The sequence below is a fragment of the Monodelphis domestica genome, chromosome 3 (assembly GCF_027887165.1).
Source record: "Monodelphis domestica isolate mMonDom1 chromosome 3, mMonDom1.pri, whole genome shotgun sequence".
Classification (NCBI taxonomy): domain Eukaryota; kingdom Metazoa; phylum Chordata; class Mammalia; order Didelphimorphia; family Didelphidae; genus Monodelphis; species Monodelphis domestica.
The window spans coordinates 317,182,789-317,198,272 of NC_077229.1; the positions used below are offsets into that span (position 1 = coordinate 317,182,789).

Sequence of the window (15,484 nt, forward strand, 5' to 3'; positions counted from 1 at the left end):
TATCCAGACCATTTAATTGCAAAACTGGTTATGATAAAAGGGAAAAAAATGGCAAGAGTATATATAAGAGCTCATTACCTGTGATGGTGTGGGCTCTAGAGCTAGACATCCTGGAGAATGAAATAAGCTGAAATAATTGAGAAGTGTAACTTTGGGAAAATAGCACAACAAGCCTTTGTATCATCACTTTATTTAACTTGTATGCACGGTACATCATATAAAATGTCAGGCTAGATGAATCAAAAGCCAGAATTAAAGAGTAAGACACAATTAAACAGCAACATCGGTACAGCTGATTGAAGATAATGTGGTCGCATATCTAGGTGATCTTTTCACTGCATCCCTGAACGTTCCATCACGAGCTGAAAAGTATGGAGGAAACAAAATTGGCAATGACGTCTATAGTAGAAACATTTCCAAGTTTAATAATATAATATTAAAAAGCTTACAAAACAAAGAGGATGGTAACAGGGAACAACCAGGGAAAATGATGGAGAATCTCATTTGAGAACACCAAGAAATGGAGGTGTTGCTGTACTGGCATATGTAGCAGGTACCAGGATCTCCAAAGGCTTTGAAAGCCAAACACAGGATTTATACTAGTTCCTGGAGGCCATAGGGAAGGGATGTGCTTTAATACCAGAGTAGTCCAGGCATTAGGGTGATAAAGTCCTGCCCAAAGGTGGTGACTGTCAAGCCATTTATACCTCCCTTTCACCCCACCCCTGTGCCTCTAAGGCCTCTATTCTCAAAGGAATACTTTCCATGTAACATGAGGTAGAACTCAAGTCAACTTTGATGGAAGGGAAAGATCCTAAAAATTGTTACCTTAGCCACTGTAGACATGAAACAAACCCTTCATTTAAAAGTCATGCTGGTAAAGTGTGTCAAGTTATTAAAAACATGTACATAAAACACTGGGTAAGTGGTCAAGATGAACAGGATAAAGACAGTTACTATTTAAGCTTTTGCTGGGATTCAGATTTATAGGTCATCAAAATGTTCAGTAGGGTAAACGGCAAAAACTTGTCAAATCATCATTAACCAGCAAAGTTGCTTCATTGAAATACTAATTTAAACAATAATTCTATAACAACTAAGTATCATTCAAAATTACCTCATGAATTCATAGAACTGTACACCCAATGTGTAGATTCAGAACTGGATCTATTCCATCACTGGCAGTTTCAGAAATTTCTGCTAGAATAAAAATGCTATCTTAATATTCCATAACACAACCTTATACCCTTTTCTGATTATAAAATATCAAGTTTACAGATTGCATGTTTTTCCCACAAAGTTATCTATTCTTTTTTATAGACTGAAAAATTCACCAAGGTCTAATAACTAAAATGGATCAGTACAACTTCCTCATTTTACAAATGAGGAAATAAGCTCAGAATTCAGTTAAGTTATGATGCAGTTAATTATCTAAGACACTAGTTTAAAGGTTTGCAAAGTACGGCAGACTATTATCCCATTTGGTCTTACAAGTCATCCAAGGCAAGATTTTAAAGTGCTTTCCTATTATACCCCACCACAGCATTATGCTGAATACAACTTGGAGCTCTGAAAATTAAAAATCCAAATTTTTTACTTTTGACTTACCTGCTGAAATAAAACAGAAATCGAAATCTTGTCAATGTAGATTTGAATATCCGTCCAAAACTACCTAGTCTCAGGAAAGAAAGCATATGTATTTTTAGTAAATGTATTTCAGCTATTTATATGTTGCAAATAATTTAAACTTACTGGTACTCAGTCTTTAGATTTACATCAAAGTCAAATTCAGTTGGGTAAACGGCAAAAAGGTAGAATTAAGTCATCATAGTACCAGTTGCTATTAAACTGCCCAAGTATTTTTGTTCTAAAATGTTTAGGTAGAATACAAAAAATTGGGGGTTACAGTCCCCCAGTCAATACAAACCTCTACACCAAGAACAAAGAACAAGTATCCAACTTACTACTGGTTATCTTCATTGTTCATCGATAACACTGGCTTACACACTTGATTCTTCCTTAATATTTTTTTCATGCCTTTTTAACCTAGAAGTTAAAATAGATTTCCTTTTAAACAAGCATATTCTAGCTTATCTACACTAGACATTCCTACTGTTATAACATTAAGTCCTAACTTGCTTAAAAGTCTGTGGACTCCCTAGGGGAATATTAATTGAAGGTTTGAGAAGGAAAATGTCAGATCTGTGCCTGGAGATCACTTTGGCTACAATGAGTAATGACCAGTGGTAGGAGTACCAAAATAAAGTGAATCCAATGAGTATACTTAACCCCAGAAGACTCCTGAAAACTGACTTTTCAAGGGTGTGATACAATGCTCAAAAGTCTTGAAGTGTTACAGCCTGTACAGTTTGGAGCAAGTCACATGACCTAACTGGATTTGTCTCAATGTTAAAAAAAGAGGGGGGGTGTCAGTAGGTGCCTTCCAGATCTAAATTGTGGCACAATATTTGAAAGGGAGTGATAACTTATTTTATTACCCCATCCCATATGGCAAAACCAGAGCAATGGAATTAAGCAAATTTAGGATCACAGATGGAGCATTAAAAGAGACCCAGGTCATTTAATGTCTGCCTTTCTCATTATACAAATGAGGCCCAGATCAATAAAATCTGAACTTCTACTGTAATGTTATCTATATCTATCTCTATTCCATAAGTACCAATTTCAGGAAAATCTTCCTAACAATTAAGAGCTGTTTTTAAGTAGAATGGGCTGTCTGAATTGAGTAGTGGGGTCTCCATTACAAGCCTTTACGACCAGGTATGGATTGGACAATAGTCCTGTCCAATTAAAATTCTATATATGTAGCAGGAAAACCACTCTAAGGAAAAAATATTAAGCCAGACTATGGCTTACAAAAGAAAATTACAAATAGCTGCATATGGGAACATGTGGCACAACAGAAATTTTAATTACCTTAAAGGATTTAACAGCATTTTGGGCTCAGATCCTGGGCAAAATCTTTTCATTTCCTTAAAAGAAAAAAAAATTACCATTTTAAAGTTTGAATTGTCTTGGGCTGATAAGTTTGTTCAGCATAATCATGGCACATCAGATTTTTAAATTACCTCAATGATTCACTCAGTTGGGTAAACGGCATTTTTTTTTAAATAAAAAATCATCATTGTGCCAATGAGGATTGAACCTTATTTGTTTAGAACTGAGAAATTTAGTTTTACAATGGAATGTTATTCTACCATAAGTAGGAAAGTGGTTGGAGTTCATAAAGAAATAAACTACATTTCCCAAGTATTGATTTTTAAAGAACATGTTCCTAATGAGTATCTAAGCTATTGCTTTTCTTTTCAAAAAAATTGAGAGTAAGTTAAAGGATGGATCTACAATGTTGGGTTTGTACATCTCAAAATAACTAGGGTCATTCCTATATTTCCAGTTTAAGGTTACAATTAGAGTATACCTTACTGTGACTGACATGCACAAAAACTCAGATGAAACTGAATTAAGAATTAAGTCTCAAACTGCCCTTAAAAGCAGGCCCACATGGAGTAAAGGGCACGGTCAGGAACTGATCAAGTCCTCTATGCCCAATATAAGGGGGAAACATTATTACTTGAAAGATTGAAAATAATTAAACACAATCAATATTATGCTGTACTAATTAGGAGTACTCTAATTTTGGGTTCTTGAAATTGACTTGTTTGTGCTCAGGTTTTGAAAACTGAAGCCGACTGAAAATGATCAAGGTAAACGGCACAAAACAATCAGATCAATAAAAGATTGAGAGCGAAACAGCACAGACTAATCTGTTATTCTATTATACTGTCTATGTGATCTTGGGCAAATTATTTAAACCCTTTTTGCCCAAGTCTCCTCACCTGCAAAATAAGATGAAGGAAATGGCAAACCATCTTGGCCAAGAAAACCCCCAAGGGAATCACCAGTCTGACAGGATTTTAAGATGTAGTCAAGTCAGCTTACATATCTAAAAGGCTCAGTGAATTGAGCCTGGCCTGGAGATGGGAGGTCCTAAGTTCAAATCTGATCTCAGAACACCTACCACGTGTAAGGTAGTGCTGGTTCAAAATGCAGGGGAGAGGAATGCAAAGATTAGCTTTCAATGGGGTCAGATTCACTTCAAGGGCAAAGTAGGCCTCAACGCTGGTAATTCAGCTCATTTAAACTAAACCATACCGCAAATTGTCATTTTTCAACCAACCAACATCTGGTGGGGCATGCATTATCACCTCCCCTCTTTAAAGTTTAAATTTAGAGGACGCACTTGTAAGGTTAGTTGTAGTAAGACAACTGCTCCATCCTAAGAACTGGATTAGGCTAAAATAGATAAAATACCTTGTGGTACAACACCTAGGCAGTTTTTAGGGTGTGCGATAAGGAATAAATAAAAACAAATATAAAAACTTCAACTAAGAAAATTTTTCAGTTTTTGAAAATTTAAGTTAATTACAAGTTACCAGTGCCGTGCCTGGGCCGGGTGCAGCGGGGACCCCTCCCCCGGGCCGCGGAGCCTGCCATAGCTCCGGTTAAGTCAGACCCTGCGCGGTCCCTTCCCTCCAGGCGCCCCGCCAGCCCGGGCAGATGGGCTCTGCTCTCCTTCCCTCTCTTCCTCCCTCACGGTGCAACAGCGACTCCCACCGGAGCCCTCGCGTCAACCGCCCACTCACGCTGCCACCCTCAATAAGAAATCCCCAGAGCGTTACTCACTTAAAGACTACAGCTCCTGCAGGACCTAAGTGTGGCCGGAGCACCCCCCCCCCCCGGAAGATTCCAGGGACTCCGCACCACGCGTGGCGTCCGAAGCTAAGCACAGCCATGACGACAATTAGACATCCGCGATGAGAAAGGAAAGACCGAAGCAAGCACGCTTGAATTTAAAAGGTCGCAGTGAGCAAAGTACAACCCTTTCCGCTTTTTCCGCTGGCGGGGCTCCGCCTTTTCCGGTCGGAAGCGACGTTTAAGCGACGTTTAGGAAAGCCCTTCCTTCTCTAGGCGGGTTTTTAGTGGGGAGGGGATCTGGGCCTGGCTTTGTCCGTGACCCCTAGTTCTGCGCAGGCGCCAACGTGGAATGGCGCGAGAGGCAACATTTTTAAATACAGGCATGCTTGCTTTAGTCTTTCCTTTTTCGTTCCCTCCCTTTATTTTTTTAAACTCCTTCGGATACTCATGGCTTCTCATTTATGATTCGTAAAGACTACCAATCTAGCCCTTCTTCAACTCATTTTAATTAATTGCCCAACATCTCTGTAGTAATAGAATTTCATTTCTGCCTCTTTACTAAGCTAATCCCTTTACCACTTTCCTTGCTGACCTTATTCCATGAATCAACCCCCTCTCGCCACAGAATCTTTGTTTTCTTCCTCTCCACAAAATTTGAATGGTCTGCTTACAAACATGCTCGGTTTTCCCTGGTTCTAAAAAACCTTTTCTTGACCCTTCTACCCCTACTGCTACCAGCACATTTTTCTCTTTCCCAACACTACTAAGGTATTTCATATCGTTCACATTTTTCTAAATTCCATGAGATCTGGCTTCCATTCTCACTGTTTAAACGAAAACTGTTCTCTCCAAAGAACTGACAATTTTTCAAAAATATGTAGGGAAGGGGGAAGCTGGGTTGCTCAGTGGATTGAGAGCCAGGCCTAGAGAGGGGAGGTCCTAGGTTCAAATTTGGCCTCAGCCACTTCCTAGCAGTGTGGCTTGACCCCCATTGCCTAGCCCTTACCACTCTTCTGCCTTGGAGCCAATACAGAGTGTTGATCCTAAGATAGAAGGTAAGGGTTTCAAAAAGAAAGAAAAAGAAAATATAAAGGGAACTGAGTCAAACATACAAGACTAAGAGCCCTCAATTGATGAGGTCAAAGGATTTGAATAGTAGTTTTCTGGGAAAGAACCAAAACTATCAATAGGTACATGAACAATGCTCTAAATCACTAATAGTTAAAGAAACACAAATTAAAACAACTCTGAGGTACCACCACATAACCATCAAATAGACGCACTAATGCACTGCTAGTAGAGCTGTGAATTAGTCCTACTGGAAAGAAATTTGGAACTACGTCCAAAAAGCAAACTATGCTGTACTTGTCTAGTAATACCATCTGTACCCAGAAAGAGAAAAAAGGAAAAGATTTATACATTTATACAAAAATATCATTAACAGCTCTTTTTGAAGTGGCAAAGAATTCAAAGCAGAATGTTTATCAAATGGGAAATGGTTGATATATGTATGGTATATAAATAACTGGTTTCAGATAGGGATAGTTAAAAGGGTGTGATTTCAGAAAAAAACTAGGAAGACATAAACAGATGCAAAGTGAAATGAGCAGAATTAGAATTCATAATATAACAATATTGTTAAGCTAATCAACTTTGAAAGACCTAGTAACTGATCAACACAATGACCACCCATAGTTCCAGAGAACTCATGAGCAAACAGGTTATTCTCCTCCAGAGAGAGAGCTGAGATTGAAGCATATTTTCTTCTATTTCTTTCTTTTAAAAACAAACATATATGCAGAAATTTGTTTTGCATAATTATACATATATTTTTAACCCCTTACCTTCCATCTTAGAATCAGTACTGTATATTGTTTCTAAGGCAGAAGAGCGGTAAGGGTTAGACAATGGGGGTTAAGTGACTTGCCCAAGGTCACACAGCTAAGAAGTGTCTGAGGCCAAATTTGAACCTAGGACCTCCCATCTCTAGACCTGGCCCTCAATTCACTGAACCACCCAGCTGCCCCCAACTATATATATACTTGTAATGGATTTTATTTTATTTTATTTGCCTTCTTAGTGAGGAAGGGGACTGAGGGAGAAAATTTGGAGTTGAAAATAAAACAATCTTTTTTTTTAAAAGGTTACCAGTAACTTCTGTTTCCTCCTACTTTTCCTGATCACTTTCTATGAATTGTTCCCCAAGGATTTGTCCTTGACCTTCTTCTCTTACCTCATTTAGCTTTATCCCTTGATAATTTTACTTACTTCCACAGTTTGTACCACAATGATAAAAATGACTCCTAATTCCACATGTCCATTGCTTGCTGACCTTTCTTCTCTGATAATAGGATTTAGATTTGGAAGAGATTTAGAAGTCATCTTACCCAAACTTTTATAAATAAGGAAACTTTAGCCCAGAGAAGTTAAATAATTTATTCTCATTACAAAAGTAATAGCAGTGTTGAGATTCCAACATTCCAATGTCCTCTAGCTCCAAAGCCTTCTTTCTAATATGCCATGCTGCTTCTTTATGTGTAGTTTGATTAGGTGGCGCCATAGTGCATGGAGCACTGGTCCTGAGGACAAGAAAACTTAAATTCAAATCTAGCTTCAGACATCTAGTTGTGTGATCCAGGCTAAATCACGCATCCTCAGCCTGCCTCAGCTTCTTCAAATGTAAAATGAGGATAATGATAGTAGCCACCTTCCCTCCACAACCTGGACACAGTATACCTTTTCATCCTCATCTCATGTTTCTCTCCCAACATCCTCTGTGTTTAAGACAAACTGAACTACTTCCTCCCTGAATTTGCTGTGTTCCCTCTTGTTTCTGTGACTATGTTCACAATGTTCCCTATGACTAGATTTCCTCCTTAACATAATTATCTACCTTTTAATGGCATCTCCTGATCCCTCTTGTCTGTTCTGACCCTCAGACCTCATACAGCCCTTTGTTTTTCAATCTTCTGATATATTTATTGTGTTCTATAAATATCTGAATTTGTGTTTTATCCTTCTGTAAGACTGCAGAGAGTAAGAACTCTGTCCCATTTCTTTGTTTACCTCTTCCAATATTTAATTATTTGTCTTGCACACAGTAGGCAATTAATAAATGTTGATTGATGTAAGTGGAATTGGATATATGTTTAGATAAGTAAACCAATACTTAGGTAGATATTGCTTTATAGATAGATCTAGGAGAAGGTTTCTCTGCCCCAATCATCAAACCCATCTTCTATGAAACAAGCAAAACAGACCATTTCCAAGTTTTCAATGCTCCAAATTTTCCCTCTACTTAATATCCTAATTGCTGTTATAGCAATGGTCCACCATTTTGCACAGAGCAAGCTAGATTCTGTCATCCATACAGCTGAGCTGATATCATTATTTTTCTTTTTCACATATTTCTTTAGTTACATTTTGAGTTCCAAGTCGTCTCAATCCCTCCCAACCCTACGGTAGAGAAGGTGGACATTTGATATAGATATAAGTGGAAGCATAAAATACATACTTCCATATCTCAGTTCTTTCTCTGGGGATGGATAGCATTTCCCTTCTGAAGTCTTACATGGTTGATTTGAATGATCATAATGCTCATAATTGCTCAGTCATTCACAATTACTCTTTGAACAATTTTGTTATTACTGTGTACAACATTCTCTGGATTCTGCTCATTTTACTCTGCATTATTTTATGGAAGTCTTTCCATGTTATTCTAAAACCAACCTGCTTATCATTTCTTACAATGGAGTAATATTCTGTAACAATCATATACCACAACTTATTCAGCCATAGCCCAGTTGATGGCCTCTCGATTTCCAATTCTTTGCCACCACCAAGAGATCTGCTATAAATATTTTAGAATATACAGGTTTTTTTTTCACCTGATGACCACTTTGGGAAATAGACCTAATAGTCATATTGCTGGATCAAAGTATATACACAATTTTATGACATTTGAGGCATAATTCTAAATTGCTCGCCAAAATGGTTGGATCAGTACACAATTTCTTTTCTTTTTTTTTTTTAAATTAACCCTTGCCTTCCCTCTTGGAATCAATCCTGTGTATTGGCTCCAAGGCAGAAGAGTGGTAAGGGCTAGGCAATGGGGGTCAAGTGACTTGTCCAGGGTCACACAGCTGGGAAGTGTCTGAGGCCAGATTTGAACCTGGGATTTATTGTCTCTAGGCCTGACTCTCAATCCACTTAGCCACCCAACTGCCCCCAACTTCACAATTTCAATAACAGTATATTAGTGTTCCAATTTTTCCATATGCCTTTTTATCATTTTCTATTTTCTCCTTCTACATTTTAGCCTATCTGATGGGAGTGAGATGATACGTCAGAGAATTATTTTTCTTTGAAGTGGCAAATAAAGTATTTTCCATCTTTTGCATATTTATGTTTATTGTCATTGATTTTCCAAAAGTGGCAGATGGGGGGGGGGAATATATATATATATATATATATATATACATATATATATAGTAGTAGTAGTCTCTCGGTAACCAAGGATGACGATTGTCTTTGTGCATTTTCATCTATGGTGCACCTTCATGTGGCTTGAAGAGGGTGGATGGGGTCAGGATAGATGAGTGTACACAAAGACACTTGTGCATGAAGATTTAAGTGGAAAAGTCAGTGCACAGAGACAGTCCCACTCTCTCGGCGTTGGAAGCCTGGGTCCAGTGGCACGAAAAGTCATTACACCTGGAGACTTCCTCAGCTGCATTGGATGGCCATGTTGTCTTTTGTGCTCCAACATGCCCTAAGCACTCCACAGTGCTTTGCTGAGTCGCCCTCTCAGCCGTTGAACCTTCTTGTTGGTTTCTTCTGCCTGTTCCGCCGAAGCAGTCTTCACATGCTGGGTGAGCAAAGCCCTGGTTCACCAGGGGTCAGCGACGACCCGATGGCTACTCTCACAAGGTTTAGCCGGCCTGTTGAAGCCGTTGCCCAGGGTGTGGCCGCTGCCTGCCACATGTTAGCAGCTACTGGGAGCCACAAGTGAGAGCTGGGTGTCAGGTGGGGGTCAGAGGCTGGAGAGCTGCCCTAGGAGGGCACGACAAGCCCTCCATACCAGAGATACTACCCCTCCCTGAGCACCCCATACACCCCATATATATATACTTCATAAAGTGAGTGGCCAAAGTTCTGGAGACTAAAAATACACTAAACTCAATTTTATACCAAAGAATTTTCTCTCTTCTTATATATCTGTCTCTTGTGTTTATCTGCTTCTGTTGCTCTCTGTCTTTGTTTCTGTCTTTCTGTCTGTGCCTCTGTGTCTCTCCTTCACACACACACACACACACACTCACATCATTATATACAGTATTTATTTGTCCTGTGAACTGTTTCAGTAGAACCTAGGAACTGTAGTGACACATGTAAATCTCATTAGTAAATCAATACCTTTGGCCACCAAGAAAACAGTCTATTTTCATGTTGGCCAATGACTCCAAGAACTCCATGGTCCCCTAGCTGCCCACAACATCAAGTTGAGCTGTAACTAGAAGGCGGTGGGGCATGATTACTATGGTCTGGTGTTTTCCCTTGTGTAGTATAAGCATGTCAGAGCAGAGTTAGTAGTACCAGGGCAGAGAAGTGACCCCAGGCGGAACTACATGGCATTTCCATTTAAGATCTTTTTACTTCAGGTGGGATTATTTTAAAACATAATATTGACTTTGAAACAGTAATAGCTTTTAGACTTCTCTTCACGGTTAAGGTTTCAAACCTGTTTAAGATACCTGGTTTTGTCATAAAACAAGGCACTGATTAGACCAAAAGTTAATCCCTAAACAGTCAAGGCACATGAACTTCGTGGAGCTCATTTCCAGAAAAAATTACCCACAGGACGTGTGATTCCTGACTGGCTGTAAAATGATGCCATTATGGCTCGTGTAGCCAATGTGACAGACAAACTTGGGCTGAGCTTTCCATTAAACTTTTACTTAAGTGAGATTAACTTTACAGACAATTATTTAACACCAATAGAGCCTACAAATGAAGAGCTCCTCCAGGAATATCAGTGATCCTGGGATCTCAGAAAGTGGAAGAAATTTGAAAACTAAACTTGGGAGGTTTTCCTCTTAGAGTTAAATCTAGATCATGCTGAGAAATTATCACCCCAATAAATGTATCAATGGTTACAACCAACAAATCTCATAAGAATGATTCTTTTGGGGTAAATTTTTGCCAGTCTTACACTTTAAAAGGACAATGAACAGAGTGTTCTTAAAGGTCTCTAAGGGAAATATTGGTGATTGGCAGGGAATATATTAACGGAGAGGAATAGTTAACTCCAGGGCATAATATTGTAATTACAGCTGTGCAGCAGACTCATTTGAATATTTCCAGTGTGCACATGTTTATACACATACCTTTATGTGTATGTATGTGCATGTGTAACCTTTTTGTCCAGGATCCCCCTGACACAAGGGATCCCATTTACCTCTCAAGGATATCGTACTTCTCTTGAGTTGAACTCTTCCTCATTCAGAAACCTGGAAAAATCTTTTCACCAAGTAGGCCAATCTGACTCCTTCCATTCAAACCTTCTAAAATGCAGGCCAGCATGTGCCTAAGGGATGGTTTATTAAAGAAAGAAGTCTGATTATGGTTCGCTTTAACCCAACAGCAGGACCAAGGTAGTCCAGAATCCCATGGTGCCCTGGGGTTGACCATCTCTCATTTATTCCACTTTCACCCCGACCTTGCCCCACTATAACAGCCTCTTGGGGAGTGATGTGGACTCACAGGGTCTCATGGAAATGGTTCCCTAAAAGTTGGCTGCTTCCCTTCCCTTGTACTGCCAATGGCTCTCACTAAGGAGTGCTTTCAGGCCAGTTAGGTGGCTGAGAAGATAGAGAGCCAGACGTGGAGATAGCCGCCTGGGTTCAGAGACTTCCTAGCTGTGTGACCCTGGGCAAGTCATTTAAACCCAATCACCTAGCCCTTGTTGCTCTTCTGTCACAGCATTGATTCTGAGACAGAAGAGAAAGGTGTTTTTTTTTTTTCTTAATGTATATCAAGGGGGGAGCTGGGTGGCTCAGTGGATTGAGAGCCAGACCTAGAGATGGCAGGTCCTGGGTTCAAATTTGACTTCAGACACTTCCCAGCTGTGTGACCCTGGGCAAGTCACTTGACCCCCATTGCCTAGCCCTTATACACAGTATTGACTCCAAGATGGAAGGTAAGAGTTTTAAAAAATAATAATAAATAATAAAAAAAATAAATTAAAATGTATATCAAGTGTTTAAGAATCTTAAAATGCCATTTAAATGTCATGCATTATCACTAATAATGCTTTTTTTGGCTCAACCCCTCAGTACTTTGACTCTTTCTTCTTCTTCCTTCTGCTCTCCATAGTCACCAAGACCTTTTGTTATCCTTTTAATATGTCTTACATTGGACACTTTCTTTTCATTTCCATTAATATCAGGTGAGTTCATTCTCTTCCCACCTTGTGCCTAAACTGCTGTGATACATTTCTCACTGCCCTCCTTGCCCCCTGTACTGACCAGTCCTTCCTGCACCTTGTCAGATCAGTTTTCCTAAAAGACTCTTCCTCATGACATTTTTCTACTCACGATTCTCTTTGCATACAAGATGAGTGGCCTCTGCCAGGTAACATTTAAGGCACTCCGTCATTCCATTCTTTTCTTTTACTAGCATATTGTTTGATCTGTGCTGCAGAGGGTGGATATCCCAGCTGATGTGGAGTGCCTGTCATTGTCCCAGGAGCCTGGAATGAGGATGTGCTTAACTCTAACCATCAGGAATGAGTTGCTTCTCAAAAAATCATATCTTCAAACTCATCAGCACTGAACTTGGTGGTACCCTGATTCTTGGAGATGTGGATTTTCTGGAATCCAGGAAATTTGAACATGACCTTGCACAGAGCATAAATGTGAAAAGGGAATATGGGAGGGGATAAACATTTCTACAGTACCTACATGTTCCTGGCACTGTCCTAAGGGCTTTACAAATATTATTTCCCATGAGCACTATAAAAATGTAGGGTTTTTTTGTTTGATTCTCAAAACGATCATCTAAAGTAATCAATCAAGTGGTAAATATTTATTAAGTGACTACAATGTGCTGGGTACTATGCTAAGTCACAGAGATAGAAAAAAGAGGCAAAAGATAGTGTCTGCCCTCAAGGTGCTTATAATCTAATGAAAGTCAGTGTTATTATCATCCCCCTTTTATAGTTGAGGAAACTGGGGCAAACAGAGGTTAAATGACTTGTCCAGGGTCACACAGCTAGTAAGCATCAGAGGTCACATTAGAATTCAGGTTTCCTGACTATGCCCACAATTCTATCCATTTCAACACCTTGCTGCCCTAGGAATCTACATCACAAATAAATCGCTTGTGGAGCTGTCCATTAGCTAAACAGCTAAATGAAAGGGAATCTAATAGAATCATACAAAGAAGATAGAGTCAGAAGGGAAGATCTAGCTTAGTGGAAAGCTTATGTAATCCAGAACCCAAAAGACCATGGCTCAGCCCCTGACTCTGATCCTCACTAAGTGACCTTGGAAATCATTTAATGTCTTTAGGCTTGTTTCTTCATCTATAAAATTGGGGATGGTGGTGGTGATGAATGGAGGGTTTATTTGATTATCTAAGGTTTCTTTCAGCTCTAAATTTTATGATAGATGTGATTGTGGCTAGTGTATAAGGGACGGAGAAGCCAAGGATCATCTCTTCTAAACCCTTTGATTTATATATGAAGAAACTGAGGCTGAAAGTTAAATGATTTGCTTAAGATTAGGGAGTAAGTGTCAGAGCTGGGACTTGATACCAATTTGATGCTCAGATCTCCTGACAATCTAATCTCCTGTCTCCCAAGCCCCCCACATCCCCAATTTTGAGCAATTATATTGTAAATTCCCTCATGGTAGCTATTCAGTATGAATAATTTAGATCTGATTTTCCAGGAGATGGAAGAACAAGAGATCATAGTGATATTTAACCATTTACTACTCTCCTCAAAAGCAACAAGAGAAATGGGGGGGGGGGGAAGATGATTGGTGGATTCTATGATTCTAATTCTGCCTTCCCTTGGAAGATAAGTGACCTTGGGGCTGCCTCTTTAGGGAACCTCTCTGACATTGCAGTGTTCCACCTCTATGTCAGGGACCCATACCTTCCTCTAGTCCCATAATGCCATTCTGTGGCTTAGATTCCACTTTGGAGAGAAACAAACTAGGGATTATTAGGGAGGAAACTCCTCACATTCTGGTGAAGGTCTCTTCAGTCTAAGGACCTATACTGGCCAGCTTTCCACCACTGACTTAAGTAATGATCTTGGGATTCCTAGAGAGGCAACTTCTTTCCCCACATTCCAGTGAGATCCTTACTTATTCTGGGACCCCATAAAGGCTTCCATCAAATCTGAATTCTCTGAATGCCCCAAGGTAAATAGTGGAGGGAAATCCAGTTTTTTGTTGTTGTTGTTGTTGATTTTTTTTCTTTGCTCCTTTCACATCATGACAGTTCTCTACTGTTCAGGAGATCACATACATGATCTTTTCCCTAAAAGTCTGACACTACCTATAAACTCTCCTTTTTCTCTCTAGAAGGCTGTGTCATAACTTTTCAGAAATTTGACATTGTCCAGAAAGTACTGCAGCCATCTAGTTGAGAGACCCCTCCGCTGCCTCTTCATTAGTCCTGGTAGGCGAGTGCAATCTTCCTTTCTATAGTTTGATCCAGGCACTCAGGCTAGAGATCTGGTAACGCCACCTTTACTCCTAATTATTGTTATCTCTTCTTCTGCCATTTCCTCTCCCTGGTGGCCACCATGGTGGCAATGGGGAGAGTCTGTGCCAATGCAGAGACCAAAATTTGGTCTCAAGTTTCTGTTTTTAATGAAGTCAAATGGCTCAGAGTCTTTCATTATATTCTCGATAAAATTTAAAAAATGAGTTGATATTCTCAGCCACTGTTACCCTTGGTCGTCCTGTCCCACTGCTTATCAAGAAGACAAAGTGTTTGATGACTTGAGTGATTTCTCCCAGTGAGGGAACAGAGCCTAGAAATCTGTGCCTACTGTAAATCATGAAGTATAACAGCTAATCAATAGGAAACATTCTGGCTACATATTAACACTACACAGCATTCCTGTATATAAAGCAAATGCTTACATTCCATTTCTTCCTTCAGCTAATAAATCAAGTGAAAGCAATAGAGGTCACTATCATTTCTTTGGCAAAGCCTTTGACTTTGTTCCAAACTTGTTGGTTAAATAAGGGAACAGAAAGATGCCATAATTGTATTTTCATAGAGGTTGGGAGATGGATTAGCCAGGTTATTTAGATGCCTGGTAGATGGCTGCAAAGTATCTTTATATGTCTAAAAGTCTTGATTGGGTTAAGAAACTATCCAAATAGTCTGTAAATGTCACTGAGAATAACTTGCATACCAGAAATGGTATAAAAGATATTGTCAAGCTTAGTGATTCCTCGCAATGCAGCAATCCAAGAAAATCCTCAAGGACTGGGGATGAAAAATGTCATCTGCTTCCAGAGAAAGAACTGATGGAGTCTGAATGCAGACTGAGACATACTATATTTCACTTTATTTTTCTTTTGTTTGTTCACAAAATGACCAATACAGAAAGATATTTTACACTATTACACAGATGACATCTATATCAGGTTGCTTGCCATCTCAGGGAGTGGGAAGGGAAGGGGAGAATTTAGCTCAAACTTAAAAAGGAACATGAATGTTAAATTTTTTTTATGTAGTTAAG

The 15,484-nt window shown here is 39.4% G+C and overlaps 1 long non-coding RNA gene and 1 other non-coding gene across 3 annotated transcripts; both read right to left on the minus strand.

Moving 5' to 3' along the window:
- Positions 1-174: 174 nt before the first annotated feature.
- LOC103103319 (uncharacterized) lies at positions 175-5,024 on the minus strand. Of its 2 annotated transcripts, none has more exons than XR_464333.3 (6): positions 4,705-5,024; positions 2,938-2,993; positions 1,965-2,046; positions 1,609-1,672; positions 1,118-1,200; positions 175-362 (listed from the first exon to the last, which is right to left on the minus strand). It is a non-coding gene; the product is annotated as an uncharacterized LOC103103319 (long non-coding RNA). The 2 variants fall into 2 exon arrangements; XR_464332.3 differs by having other exon boundaries at positions 1,609-1,677; positions 4,705-4,944.
- LOC130458657 (small nucleolar RNA SNORD87) lies at positions 1,751-1,838 on the minus strand. The gene has a single exon (XR_008918065.1). It is a non-coding gene; the product is annotated as a small nucleolar RNA SNORD87 (small nucleolar RNA).
- Positions 5,025-15,484: the final 10,460 nt, after the last annotated feature.